A 15625-nucleotide genomic window follows, 5' to 3' on the forward strand; every position below is an offset into this window, starting at 1 on the left:
AGCATTACTTCCCCAAATGGAGAGGTTAAGTGACTGAGCTAAGGGCCCCCCCTGTCCCCGGGTCACCTCACTGCCCAGGGCTCCCAGTTCCTGGTCCTCGGGCTTCACTCTGCCTCCCCCTACTTGCTGGCTTGCATTCGGAGAACCTTTTCCTTTTACATTCATTTGTATCTGTCTATCTCCCATGGCCCCTGAAAAATGAGTTGAGGCACAGGGGCTATCTTCCCCCAAAAGGTTAAATGAGTGTTCATTTCTTTTTCTTCTTCTGACATCACAGCTGAAACTAATGCTAGCACCTAAGACCAGTGTCTTAGGGCTAAGGTCGTAGCTGGTATCCTACAACCAGCTGAATAAAGGAATGAAGATAAGAACAAATTGTTGAGTCACTGCACACAACTTACTGTGTGGAGGGAACTCTCAGCCAGCTTCCCTGATTCTTAATCCCTGCCGTCTTCCCTACTCATCCCCAAACAAGTAATAATCTCAGCGCGCTGACTGAAGAGAACTGGCCTCCTGAGAAGTCTTGGTTGAAATACAAGGATTGATCAAGTCCTTCTGTCTTTAGAGGTCATGAGTGCTCCCTGCAGATCCCAGGGAGCTGACTAGTCCCCGACTCTCTCAGTGGGGCTCTGGGCTCCCAGAGAATGGCCACAACCTCCAGCAATAAGTGTGGAGTTCCCATTCATGCTCTGTGTGTGTGTGTGTGTGTGTGTGCAGTCACAAATTTTTCTGTGCAGACAACATCTTTCTACCACCCAAAAGCACTACCAGCCTTAATGGTTCCTAGGAGATGACATTTTTATTTGTACCATGCTTATTAAGCAACCAGGTATTAGGAACTGTAGGGAAGAAGCCTACAAAAACCAAGCACTATAGTGCCTACAATTTCTCCCTGATGGTTTTTCCTAATGTCAAAAGTGACATTATGTGACAAAGCAAGACTGAAAGGACAGTGGGGAACATGCCCACCCCACTCTTTAGTGAAAGGCCCTAAAATATGTCAGGAAATAAGGACATTTTTCTAAGCAGCTCTGCTGTCCCCTCCCTCTTGCTGTTGCTGCCAGTGTTTGCAGTCTATGAAGCATTTCCATACCACTCGGCCCCTAGAAGCGTGACAGGTAGGACATAAATGGAAAACTGTCCTTTTCAAAAGTATCTGGAACATTTACAAAAATTAATCTTATGCTACCTCCTAAAGCAAATCTCAACAAATTTCAGAGGAGTGCTATCGATATTTTCTGACTGCAACAAAACTGTTAAGCAATCAACATCACTAAAGATCACTAAAATAAATCCTGTGTATTTGGAAATTTAAAAGCACACACCTAAGCCCCCAAGTGCAAAGAAATCAGAAATGTAATTTTAAAATACTTACAAGTGATTGCGAATTAAAATACAACATAGCAAAACTTGTGGGATGCAGCTAAAACAGAACCTAGAGGGAAAATTAACATTTTCAAATGCATGTTTTAGGAAAAACAGAAAAGTATAAACAGGAGTAAGCATCCAACTCTTTCTAAAAAATGACAAACCCAAATATATAGAGTAAAAATATAAATAAAAAAATAAAAAATGATAAACCCAAAGAAGGAAGGATAAAAACAAGGATGGCAGTGACTAAAGCAGCAAACAGTCATGCAGTACAGAAGATCAACAAACTAAATGCTGTTTATTTGAAAAGACAAATAAAATGAAAAATCTTTGGTAATACCCATCGCAAAAAGAGGACTGAAAAAACAATATTAAAAATTAAAATGAGGTATAACTACACATGTGAAAGATTACAGAGATATGGGAAAATCAGAAATAGCTTTCTGACAAATTCTTAAACTTCAGTGACATGGGTAAATTCCTATAGGAAAAAAAAGTCTTATCAAAATTAAATCAGGAGGAAGTTGAAAGCCTGACCCATATAATTAAAAATCAATACAATCTTGAAACTCTTGTGTGGTATGGTCGGCTGAGCCTCCAACTCTTGATTTTGATGCAGGTTGTGATCTCAGGATCCTGGGATCAAGCTCCATGTTGGGCTCTACACCCAATGGGAAGTCTGCTTGAGATTCTCTCTCTCTCTCTCTTTCCCTATGTCTCCTCCCACCCCACCACTTGCACATGTTCTCTCTCTAAAATAAATAAATATTTTTTAAAATATCATTAATTTTAAATATATCTTAATCTTAAATTATCTTAAATATCATTAAATCTTTTTTAAAGATTTTATTTATTTATTCATGAGAGACACACAGAGAGAGAGAGAGAGAGAGAGAGAGAATGAGGCACAGACACAGGCGGTGGGAGAAGCAGGCTCCACGCAGGGAGCCTGAGGTGGGACTCAATCCCGGGACTCCAGGATCACGCCCTGGGCCAAAGGCAGGTGCTAAACCACCAAGCCACCCAGGCATCCCTAAATATCATTAAATCTTAACATCAGAGCAGCAGACCCAAAATGGCTTTATGGTCAAATTCTACCAAACATTCAAGGAGGATTACGCCAATCTTTTACAAACTCATTCAGAGAATGGAAAAGAAGGAAATGTGTCCCAACTAATTCTATAAGGCTAAAATGCTTGATACCAAAAAAGGGCAAGGACAATTAAAAAAAAAAAAAAGACGAGGGCAGGGTTATAAGTCAATCTCACTTAAGAACATAGATTTAAAATTGCTTTTAAAAAGCTAACTTAATCTGGTATTTTATCACTCTATAGGATTTATCCCAAGAATGCAAGGTTAGTTCAATATTATAAAAGTCTATTAATGTAATATATCCCATTAACAGAGTGATCAGTTTAATAGCTAGAGAATATCCATTTGTGACTTAAAACTAAAGCAACCAAAGGAGAAAAGAAAAGAAGATTGAACAACTCGGATTAAAAGAGAACTCTCTTATCTGGTTGAAGATTATCCACAGTGAACTCAGTGGCAAAACAAGCGATTATTTGTTTGACCTTCCCAGAGTAATCCTGGTACAATCTTTCTTAATCCTGATATAATTACTTGGACCAGAATGTGACTGCTTTGTACGACTCCCTTTGCATCATGATTTCCATCGTCAGATTTTGATCTGGAAGCAGAAAAGTGATGACGGCACAGAGCCTACCAGCAGACCCTGGAGATGTGATTTCCCTCTTCTTTCCTTCCAAAAAATTAAAAGTCATTAACACTCACCTTGGTATTATCCCCTGTTTCTAGGATACACACTCAACTAGCTATTTATCGTGGATGACGATCTGTTCTGTGCCACCACTGTCAGGAGGGGTCTTTGAGCTGGCTTCAGCAAACCCGTGATGGAAATTTTCGTAGCAAGGACACGGGCAGACTGACTTCCACGTGTAACGTTAAAGGGCGTGCAGTCATCAATCCTGAGTGAGAGGATCGCTGAGGCTGGAGGAGCCCTTCGTGGGGCAGACTGATGATATTAAGTGTAAAGCCAACAACCCTAATTTCTGTTAATTTTTATACCTTGGGAGCCTTTCTTGCTGTTATCATTCATGACCGACCGTGCTGATACCATTTATTGTAAAAGGGTCTGAGTAATCCAACTCGCCTCTTTAATGCTTCCTATATTTAATGTTTCCAAAGCGGAGAGGATGGATTTAAAATGGTAATTTTCTATCTGCACTTCTGAGATCCATGCAAGATGGGTGGTGCTGTATTTTATTTCATCAGATAGAATTCAGCTCCAGGTATTGAGAATATGTGCCCCCCTCCACAGTAACAGGATTTCTTGAGGCTTTCTGTTGTTGCTGCTGCCTCTGTTGCCTTTTCCTTAAATACAGCCTGCAGTTCAGAGACAGAGAAAACCTGAGCTGGTCCAGGACTGAGCTGCCTTCAGGGACCACCTGTGGTGGTTAAAGCCCCTCGGGGAAGCTGCTCTTCTCTGCAGCCCCCGGCCGCACCTGTCTACCTAGAGCTCAGCCCTGCAGTAGGGAACAAGGGCAAACGGGAGGCCTCCAAAGGTCCCAGTTACAAGACTCCTGTAACATAGGCTTCCAGACCAGGCTAAATGCATTAAAATAACTTGGAGACTTTGGGGAAGCGAGCAGACTTCCTCTGCCTCACGCCTTTTTTGTGATAGGTGAATGTACCTGTTTGTTTGCAGAGCTTATCCCAGTGGCACCTAAAGGTCCAAGGTGCTAATAAGTTTGAGGGTGGGGGGTGCTACCCTTCATGCTCATCCTGCCCCCAGATGTCCTCGTCTCCTGGTTGTAAAGAAACAATAACCTGTGTTAACAGAGGAGACACAGGAACATTGTAATCATTGAATAAATTGGCTCCATTAAAGTTCAGTGGTCAGTCAGGGGGTAAGTAATGTAGGTGGCGGAGGTCTTCTAGACCCGCAGCAGAGAAAGTTTCCCGTCCTAGGTCATCTATGGCTGATGCAGAGATAGGACTATACTCTCCTGCTTCATTTTTCTGTAGGACATGTTAGACCATTACAACTTCCTCACCATTTAGGATTTGAATAAAAGCTCTTAAGACCCCAACACACGTTCTTATCCCATAACCATTAAGTCAAAAGCTGCTTTCCTGAAACTGCCATCAAGGAGGTCAGTGATGGTGGTAACATCTGACGTTAATGAATCTAGAATGAGCATGGTTTGGCTCTCCAGGAGCTAAACTGAATGAGGCCCAGTTCACGTTGTATAAGCCACCTCCAAAGATGGCCATGGAACTTCGGTCAAAAGTCACCCATAAAGGGTTTTCTGGCTATAAGCTCTCATCACGACTGGGTTATAAACCCTGCAAAGACAGAACAAATCTCTATTGGCCTTTGGAGCACAGTGCAAGACCCAGCTGTTCAATCAAGTTCTTGTCTGAAGTAAATGGGCCAACCTGGCTGGGAAGCATGTTAATATTTTAAATTTCTGCATTAACAGCGGTACATGTACCCAGAGGCCAGGGTGATGACCATCTCATATAATTGCAAAAAAAAGTGATAGGCATAAATAAGTCCCAGCAAATTGGATTATCATTTGCAGTGGAATTGCCAGCAAAGGCAACGGAGAGAATTATCGCTGATATATACTCCTACTTCAGCAAAGCATTTGACGCCTTCCCTCGTGAATTGCTTGAATGGTGTTAATTCAAGTTGGCTGGCCCTGTGTTTTGAAAATTGGCTGAAGGAGGGCAACCAGCCTGGCTGGGGTGGGATGGAATCACAGCCCTTTCTCTCTGAATACTAATCCCCAGGACTGCCCACTCGGTAAGTTAAAAGTCACTTGACCTTGCTAGGTCTTCGTCTCTCCATTCTTGCAAAGAAGATAATAGCAGCACTTTGATTTAACTTGGTACCCCTTGCCATTCAAGGAGCCTCACACACTTAATGGACGTTCTTTAGTCTCCTGGTATCCTACTGGTGAGTATTGTTATCTTTATTTAACATGTGAAGAAAGTGAAAACTAGAAAACCGAAATGACCCTGCACATCACACTATTAAAAAAGGAAAATCGGGGCGCCTGGGTGGCTCAGTCGGTTAAGTGTCTGCCTTGGGCTTAGGTCATGATCCTGGGGTCCTGGGATCCAGCCCTGTGTCAGGCTCCCCGCTCAGTGGGGAGCCTGCTTCTCCCTCACCCTCTGCTCCTGCTCTCGCTGGCTCTCTCTCAAGTGAATAGATTTAAAAAAATCTTTATAAAAAAAAATGAAAGAAAAATCATGTGAAGAAAGGGGAATAGGTTTTTTAGAGCCTTCCGAACCACGTTTGCATCTGCTTTTCCTGTAGTCAGTAGTCAAGAAATTAATTGACGTATTGCTTTTCAAATGTTAAATTATTCTTCAGGAGACAGTTGTGAGAGGAAAGGAGATGTGGTCTGCAGGTCACACAGCAAGGGAGCTAACCATGCTAGCCTTTGAAATGCTGACCAGTGGTTTCTTTTTTGCCTTTTCACCAATGCTTGTCTATATATATATATTTTTTTCATAATAATGTTCCCTTATCTCAGGATATAGGGCATTTTGACCAGTAACTCCATGGGATTATAAAATGCCAAAACGTATCTGTTTTTAATACAAGTCCCCTCCTAGAAGGATATTCAAGTGAAAGAAATGGTCTCTAAAAACCATGTCTGATGAAACCTGTTCTCCCCTCCCCCGCCCAGCAGGCCAGGGTCATGATCTCCTTCTCCTGCCCGGATACTGGGCTGCTGGCCAGCGAGGTGCCTCGTGTAATTTGAACTCAGAAAGGATCCTTTTTTTAAACATCCTCTTCTCTAAAGGACAAAATTATTTTCCATAATAATCATGAAATAAAGTGAGTAACAATCAGGAAAGAAACGCAGACAGTGACAGTTTCCTATTGATTTTCATATATAATTATGCCTGTGAAACAAAAACTTAAATGGTACGATGAAAGGGGAGAAAAAAAATCACAACCATCTATTCGGTAGTTTGTTTTTTTTGTTTTTTTGTTTTTTTTTTTAATTCAGCTAACAGTCTGAACTTTGATCCTTTGATTACAGTACACGGTATGTACATAACTGTCCAGTAAATAAGTGAATTTTAATACCACCAAGTGAAAAAGATACAGTTCAGGCAACTCTTAATTGTACCACTGATGCAACATTTTCTTTATTCGTCCTTTAGTTTTAAAGCAAACCATTCATTTAAAAAGAATGCGTCTCAATTTTTAAACTACCGTAATTCGGTAATACTTAACATCTGAAGTTTGCACTTACGAAAAATAAGTCCACTCATGGTTCACACCAAGTTCTGTTGTCTAAATCTTAAACGTGGTGATTCTTTCACGGATCCTGTGGAATGAATTGAAGTAGCTCAGGTTCTAGCTCTGAGGCTTTGCAATAATTGTGCTATCTTTATTTCAAATCTACTGTATAAATGTAGGAATACATGTATTGCTAATGGGATTGGGGACGCTGTGCCTGAAGCGAGCTCCAGTGATTCTAAAGCCAAGGCGTGTAGCCGAGCCCCGTGGGTGAGACGTGGGGAGGGCAGGGACGGTTGGCAGTGGGAGCAGAAACTGGACATCTTCCAAATTAGTTTCTACACGGAGTACGTTTGTGAAAGGGAGAGTAATGAAAATGTGCTAATTTGAAGATTACGTATATATTAAATCTTAGCAGCAGCAATTTTAGATCAAAGGATTTTTGTCTGGAAAGGAGTATTTTATCATTGATTTTGTGTAGAATTGCTGGTACATAGTGATAATAAATGGCTGGACTTTAGTTCGGTTTTTTTATTGTTAAATTTTGTACAGATGCCCCTGTTTAGTCCCTGCTGGGGCAGACAGCTCCCGGGGCTTGGCCCTTGACTTGGGCCCCCCAAATCTGCATCTCCGAGCTTCCCTGTGTTTCCTGGCCTCTGTGTTTCCTGGCCTTCAAGAAGACTCTTGAAGCCTTCTATTTATCACTGCTTCTTCCCTTTGGAAAGTTTGCAAGACTCACAGATTTGTGGGTTTTCCCCTCTCGCTAACCGCAGGGGGGATCCCCACTGTTAGGGGCCAGCCCCTGGGAACCTGGAAACCCCCGTACTCCCCAGGGTTAGGCACTGCCTCTCCTCCAGAGAATCCACAGCCTGTGACCTCCCTTCACCCAGCCCTGGGAGATCCCGCTCAGACACAGGCGCCCTGTCAGAGCCTTCCTCATACATTCAGGGAAGGGAACCCTTGCCGGAACCCCCTGCCCCGTGGGGGTGGCTGGGTGCCCCATGTCTCCAAGTCTCCTAGGCCCTTGGAAGCACCCACTTTCTCGCCAGTCTCCCAGAACTGCCTCAGGCTCCCAGGACCCTGGTGGTCATGACCCCAGGGTTCATGGTCTTGAGCGAGGAGAGGGCGGTAAGCCCACTGAGGCCTGGGCTTGGGCTGTTTGGCTCTGGCCGACCTTAGGATCCTGGCAGTGGGGTCAGGGAATAGGGCCACACTGCAGGCGTCCCTTGGCTGTAAATGAAGCCTGATCCCATCACGAGCGAGCCCTTGCCTTTCTGCCTGGCAATGAGAATGGCATTTAAAATTCAATATCAGAAAAGATATTGACGAGATTAAGGGCCTGAAGGAATTGATTTATGAGGAAAGACCCAAGGAATTAAATATGTATAGCCTGGTGTAATAGGATATTAGGCTCAGAGCACAATTTCATTTCTATGATCCAGTGTTCCCGTTATCAGTCATCTGAACCGTGGAGCTCTCTCCTGGAGACGCTTCTCCCCCAGGGGTCACGGCGGCCAAGGCGGAGAGGGGGGCCTCCGTTGATAAAAGGGGCCACGGGCTTGGTCACCCTCCTACTTTGCCGTCAATTGAAGTGCAGTTTCATCCCCAGGTGGAAGCAGATGACATTTTAAACTAGAAGAGATTTTGAGTAGTCTTACCACCTTGTGTGACAAGAAAATTCAGGCTAGTTCAATTCCATCTTTTTCTTTTTTTCCTCCCCCGCCCCCCACCTCCCAAGGAGAAAAGTGAACGTTGTTGCTACCAGGTGGTAAATGACTGTCCTTCCCCTGAGCCAGCTTTCTCTCCTCTGTCAGGAATGCTGTTAGATACCTTTGCCTTCAGGCACAGCCTTGCTCCTAATGGTATGATGATATGCACTTGGTTTCCTGTGTCTCGAACTTTCCCTTGCCATCAGGGGGTTGGCTCAGGCTTCACAGGGCTAGAGGCAAAGCAGGCCCAGGCGACTTCATCCGCTGGACCAATGGCTAGGACGTTCCCTAAGTGGGGCTGAAATCAGGGAGAATGAAAACAGGATCGGGAGGGCAGGGGTGTGGAGGGTACCTGTGTGGGGGAAGAAGCAGCAGTAGGCTGTGTTGAGGTAGCAGGATCTCCCCAAGGGAGAACGGGTTGATGGATGCATCCTGTCTCCTTAGGGCAGGACAAGGAGACAAGGATCTAGCAGAGCAGGCCCGGGGTGGGGTTCAGATCGCAGGCTAAAGTAGAGAAATCAGGGCGCCTGGGGTCAGTTGGTTAAGCACCTGCCTTCGGCTCAGGTCTTGATCCCAGGGTCCTGGGATCAAATTCCACGTTGGACTCCCTGCTCAGTGGGGAGTCTGTTTCTCCCCCTCATATTCATGTTCTCTCTCTCTCTCTTTCAAAAAAAAAATAAATAAAATCTTTTTAAAAAATAGAGAAATCAGACTGGAGACCAGCTGCACAGACAGGGTGATGCGGGATGCTCGCAGGCTTTGCCATGTAGCTTATGTAGTAAAACAATCGCTGGGATTGGTGGATGCAGAGACAGTCCCATCTGCCACGGCCTTGGGAAGTCCCCAGACCTCATTTCCTTAGGTGATACTTTACTGGCCCCAAAGGCATATCCCCGCGGAGGATCTGAGCATCTCATTTACAGGAAATTGATGGAGATGGAATATACATTTATTAAAACTGAATCAAAAGTGCAAAAACACATTTAAATTTAAATTGATGACCCTCTATGGATTCCAGTATTTCCAGATTTTTTATGCATGAATATTCAGTGGCTCATTTCTAATAAATAGAACAAATCCTGATTCAAAATGGAATCCCCTATGCCTGTATTTTCCTAATACCTAGGGAGACTCTACTGGTCATAGCCATTATTGGAGTGTTTTGTGCTGTCCTAAAATCAGTGCGCTATTTACGGGTCCTCCCAATTTGATGCTGACCCTCACCTCAGCCCAGCTGCTCACCAATCCTGCCAGAGATCCCTGGGCTATCACTAATTCTGTGAGTGTCAGCTCCTAATGGGATGTTGCTGGTACACTTCATATAGAGAGTATCTGCTCTATTGTCTGTGACTTTTATGGAATCTAACCTTCTAACCTGCTAGCTATATCAAAACTTCACCTTGATAGCAAAATTTAAGGAAAAAGGACAAGGAAGGGGCTGCAGTTTGAAAAGCGAAGTTAAGTCCACCATGGGGTTCACAGAAGTACACACAAAAGCATGTCTCCACCAGCCTAGCTTTTAAGTGGAGGTGAATGCCTTAGGTAGACGTTGTTGCTAGGACGATTCCAAGTTTGGCATGTCTTGATTTCCATTTTAAACTGATAGTGCGGTGTGGCTGTCAGGGTAGGAACCATGGTTTAAGACAGGAAAATTGAGATGTGCAAGTGGTAGGTCTCTCCCAGACAGTGTGGCCTTGGCTTCGTGACTTAACCTTTGTACGCACATAGTTCGCCCATCTGTAAAAATGGAAATGTGACCTCACTTATTCTGGGGCTCCAAGTAACATTTGTAATGCTCTTTGGGTTTGTCAGACAGAAAGACCCATTACACACTGAAGTCTGCATCCCCAAAGAGCATTACAAACGATCCTATTAAATCGGTGGCCTGGAAATACCAAGATGCGTCAGGTACGGCACGTATTTACCTGCTATTGTCTGCCAGAGTGTGCGCACTTGATTGGCATACGGATAATTGTCTAATTGGAACACACTCAATTGTAACCACCAAAAAATGTAATAGTGCATCTGTTTAATGTCATACTCTCCAATGTTAAATTAAAATTATGCTGCAGTCAGCCAATCCAACCGAGAGACTCTCCTGATTAAGTTCTAGCTGCCTGTGAACTTCTGTAATTGAGGTATTTTCGTATTTAAACATTCAGACTAGAGAAGAGATGATACAGTCTCATACATTTCAAGTGAAGAAGAACCGGAAAGGCTGACTTAAATTATCTAGCTTCAGACTACCTCATTGTTTTTACAGGACATCGAGGCAAATGAAGAACAGCAGTTTTGACTCACCACCACTGTTTTGCATACATAAATATTAGATTCATGAGTTTATGCTTTGTAAACAAAAGAAAACATTAATCTGGAAGAATGTAGAAGACAGTCTAGGGGGTGTTGATTTTCTTTTTCCTCTAGTGGTGGTTTGGGTTTTTTGTTTTGTTTTTTATTGTTGTTGGTTTTTTGTTTTTTTGTTTTTTATTGTTGTTGGTTTTTTGTTTTTTTGTTTTTTGTTTTTTTTTTGTTTTTTTTTTTTGTTGTTGTTGTTTTTTTGGTGGAACATGGAGAAGAAATTACAGAATTACACATTCATTGAGTGGATTGCCTTAGCCTTTTAAGAAATAGTCCCCATTAGATTAAGAAGGATAATGGGTCTGCCGGAGTAATGAATGAAAATGTCTTCCATGGAACTGCTGTTCTCTGAAAGCTCCATATATCCTAATGTGTCCCCATATGTCCGTATGTGTCCCTATGTGTCCCTATCTCTACAACAATGAATCACCCAGTGACAGACCCACAGGTAGTTTTTGTTATTGTAGTTGTTTTGGTTTTTGTCCCTGTGTATGGAGTTTTTTGTTTTGTTTTTCTACTAGATCATGGCTTAATCCCATAGAAGTGGGGAAACCAGAGCAAGCATTCATTCCTTTCTTCACTCATTCATTCAACATCTCCTATGTGTTAGGCACGCCCTAATTACTGGCCCTACCACTGGTGGATATAGTCTAGTTGGGGAGATATGTAGGACAGGTAGTATTGTATACTACGTGCTTTGGGAGCAAAGACGTTAGGACAATTAACTTTGCTTGGGTGATTGAGGGAGGTCTTTATTGCAGAAGAACCCAAGGATACTGCATATGGTTTTGCAGGTTCTGCCCTAGACAAAGGCACCAGGCCAAATGGGCAAATGGGAATCAAATCAAGCCCCGACTCCCCTGCCTAACCGTGTGCCCTGGTGAGGAGTATCGGCTCCCTATTGGATCCAGCTGTTTTTTATTGTATACAGTCATCACATGGGTGGTGCTCATCTGAAATGAATAGCCTAAAAATGAATAGGAATCTGCCTAGCAGAATTCTGGGAAGTGAGCTTGTCACAGAGTCATGAAAGGACCTGGCACAACTAGGGAAGGATGAGGTCAGTGGTTTGGATTTTGTCTAATAGAAGCTGAGGAACCAAAAGAATCTTTAAATTATTATTATCAAAGTATAGTTAACACACATTAGTTTTAGCCATACAACATTTTTTGGTGTCGAATTAGGTAAGTTCTTTGTATTTTGGACACAAACCCCTTATCAGCCATATCACTTGCAAATATCTTCTTCCACTCAGTAGGTTGCTTTTTGGTTTTGTTGATGATTTCCTTCACTGTGCAAGAGATTTTTATTTTGGGATAGACCCAGTAGTTTATGTTTGCTTTTATTTCTCTTGCCTTAGGAGACCTATCTAGAAAAATGTTGCTATGGCCAATGACAGAGAAATTACTGACTACCTTTTTCTTTTCTTTTTTTTTTTAGGAGTTTTATGGTTTCAGGTCTCCTATTAAGGTCTTTATTTTTTTTTTAAATATTAAGGTCTTTAAATCATTTTGAGTTTATATTTGTGGATGGTATAAGAAAGTGATACAGTCTCATTCTTTGCATGTGGCTGGCTGTTCAGCTTTCCCAACACCATTCACTAAAGAGATTGTCTTTTCCCCATTGGGTATTCTTGCCTCCTTTGTTGTAGATTAACTGACCATATATGTATGGGTTTATTTCTGGGCTCTCTGTTCTATACCATTGATCCCTGTGTCTATTTTTGGGTTGGTACCATACTGTTTTGATTACTATGGCTTTGTAGTAGATCTTGAAATCTGGAATCCTGGTCCCTGCAGCTTTGTTATTCTTTCCTAATACAACTGTAGCTATTTGGGGTCTTTTGTGATTCCATTCACACTTTAGTATTATTATTTGAGTTCTGTGAAAAATGCCAAACCAATAATATTTTTTTAAGTATGGGAGCACTTTTATTTTTAGATGGCCAGCTCTCTGAGGAGCATAGGGCGAATGACAGGGGAACAAACAGATCCAGAGGGGAGGAAAGGGTTGCCTTAACTATCACCATGAGGATGGGAGAAAAGGCAGAGGAATGGGCAGGGAGATTATGAAGGTGATGAAAGGGCTGGGGTGGATTTCAGGCTTTTAACTCTGGGTTCCAGGGGAGCAGACTCAGGCAGGGGAAGAGAGGTGTGATAATAGGGTTTGAAACACTGTAAGTTAAGGATCTAATGAGTAGTAGGAGTGAGGCAGAGGCTGTAGAGTCAGCCTTCTAAAGTATAAGCACATGAGATGTGCAGTTGAAGCCATGGGTGTGAACGGATCACCTGGAAAAGGCATGGAGCAAGAAGAAAAGAACCTGGCATGCTGGTCGGCCAGGAGAAAAGCAACGGAGATTTCAGCGAACACAGTGTGAGTAGGGTAGTCTGGATGGAAGTCACGCTGTAGTAGAATGGAGTTTAAATGAGCGTTAAAGGAAAGAGTGGTTTTCATCCCAGTTGCACACTAGAATTATCTCTTAAGGTTGTTGCTGTTTTCTCTTAAGGTATCATTGCCTAGATATTCTGAGTTCATTGCTCTTCTTGAGGACCCAGGAATCAGGATTGTTGTGAAAAGTTTCCCATACTTGGGGCGAGCTCAGCTGGTTAAATGTCTGCCTCTTAGTTTCAGCTCAGGTCATGATCTCAGGGAGGTGAGATCGAGCCCGTGTTGGGCTCCATGCTCAGCGGGGGTCTGCTTAAGATTCTCTCCCCCTGCCCGTCCCCCAGCTCACACACACACTCTCTTTCTCTAAAATAAATAAATCATTTTTTTAAAGTTTCCCATATTTAAGAACCACTACCCTTGAGTAGTCTTTTTAGAAGTGTAAATAAACCTCAGCAGCTAGCAGGCATATGATGCGATGTTTAAAATCACAAGGAGTTAGAGAAGTACAAAAAAATTTTTAATGAAGAATCTGTGTATTACTAGATACATATTAGAACTCTCTGACAAATATTAGAAAGCTGAGTGGGTAACACTAAGTGTTAGTGTGACTGTGGGACACAGGGGCTCTTGCACACTGCTGTGGGTGGGTTATAGAGCCATTCGGTAGAGCAGCTTTGGCAAATTGACATCCTAGGCACACCCTATGAAGCAGTGGTGCCACTGCTGTGTATGCATGCCAGGGAAATCCTCCTGCAGGTGCATAAGGTAATGCACACCGGCATGATCCACTGCAACCTTGCATGGGGTGAGAGCTAGAGGTAATCTGAGTGGCTCTCCCTGGGAGAGTGAATTAGGGATAACTGGGTGGGTGCACTCCAGAGGATATTATGCAGCTCTCAGAAGCAACAGGGTAGATACGTACACATTAACATGGACGGATCTTAAAAAAAAAAAAAAAGAGGCTTAGTAAAAGCATAAATAACAAATACGACGGCATCACATAAAAAATGCATACTGCCCAAACAACAATATATATTTTAGAAAAACACATGCAAATAAAGAAGATAGAAACCAGTGAAAGTGGTTGCCTATGTGTGAGAAGGAAGTGGGGATGACAGAGAAGACATTTTATTTTAAAAAGTGTGAGCCCACAGAGATGAAAAGTATGGCATAGGGAGCATAGCCAGTCGTGTCATAATAACACTGCCTAGTGGCAGATGGCGACCACACTTCCATGTTGGGCACGGAACAGTGCATACAGTTGTCAAGTCACGGTGTCATGCACCTGAAAGTAACCTACCTATGCGTCAACTATTCTTAAGTAAGATAGTTTTAAAAAATAAATAAATAAAATTTAAAATAACGAAAAGTGTGATCCCGGGATGCCTGGGGGGCTCAGTGGTTGAGCGTCTGCCTTCGGCTCAGGGTGTGACCCTGGGGTCCTGGGATCAAGTCCCGCAGGAGACTTCAGGCGGCACTAAACCACTGAGCCCCCCGGGCTGCCCAATTTGGCTTATTTTTAAAGGCAGTTTACGGATTGGATCTGAAACCTGCCCACTATGCTATCCCATGGGAGTCCCAGCATCAGGAACCCCCCCGACACTCTCCGGGAGCTGCTGGGGGGCTGGGCAGAGGCACTCCCTGCTCTTCGGAAGCAGTCATTTTAGGAACTTGTCATGGTGCCCAAGTACTGCACTGGCTCCCTGGTTTCTGTACCTCAATCCACTGATGCGCTTACAGCACTAGGGGAGCCGGGGGGGGGGGGGGCGTGTATCCCCTGCGTGTGATTCTCACGTGTGCAGGCACTGCGTTTTTAGGAAACGGCAAGGAAATCATTGTTTATGCCAGGAGTGTGGTGGGGGAGATCCAAAGTAGGTCCCTAAATCTAAATCCAGGGCCAGAGGAGGGAACAGAACCAGCAAGCCCCAGGGAAAGCGCAATGTGTTTTTCTGAGTGCTGCGTACTCCCCACAATATACCCCCCTAAGTTTTGGGGGGGTGGTTTGGGGGGGTTTAAGATTTTATTTATTTATTCATGAGACACACACACACACACACACACACACACACACACAGGCAGAGGCAGAGGGAGAAGCAGGGCCCCATGCAAGGAGCCTGATGCGGGACTCGATCCCGGGTCTCCAGGATCACACCCTGGGCTAAAGGCAGGCGCTGAACCTCTGAGTCACTCCCAGACTAGGTTTTAAAGGTTTAACTTCATCCTCCCAGCTGGTGGGTTGACGCATGGGCCCTCCGGCGCCAGCGTTTGCTGGGGCCTTGCTAGTGAGGCCTGGCCAGGCGGCTGTGCGGCCAGCTTGCCCAGGCCCCAGAGAAGCGGCCTGGACGTGGGACACAAGCCACCTGCTCTGTGGCGGGAACGTGCAAAGGTTCTGTGTCATCAGCGTGGCGCTCTCGAGTGGCTGACACCCAGCAGGGCCGCAGGGACTCGGGCAGGCGGGGTCAGCCTCACCCTGAGCTGCAGTGGCCAGGGCACGGGAAGCTCAAGGCAAGGC

The 15625-nt window shown here is 43.9% G+C and overlaps 1 protein-coding gene across 9 annotated transcripts in view; it reads left to right on the forward strand.

The window, feature by feature from the left end:
- ENOX1 (ecto-NOX disulfide-thiol exchanger 1) overlaps positions 1-15625 on the forward strand; it is a 554610-nt gene that overhangs the window by 475861 nt on the left and 63124 nt on the right. The gene's annotated exons all lie outside the window — the stretch shown is intronic.

This window comes from Canis lupus, chromosome 22, assembly GCF_011100685.1.
Source record: "Canis lupus familiaris isolate Mischka breed German Shepherd chromosome 22, alternate assembly UU_Cfam_GSD_1.0, whole genome shotgun sequence".
In the NCBI taxonomy this organism is placed as follows: domain Eukaryota; kingdom Metazoa; phylum Chordata; class Mammalia; order Carnivora; family Canidae; genus Canis; species Canis lupus.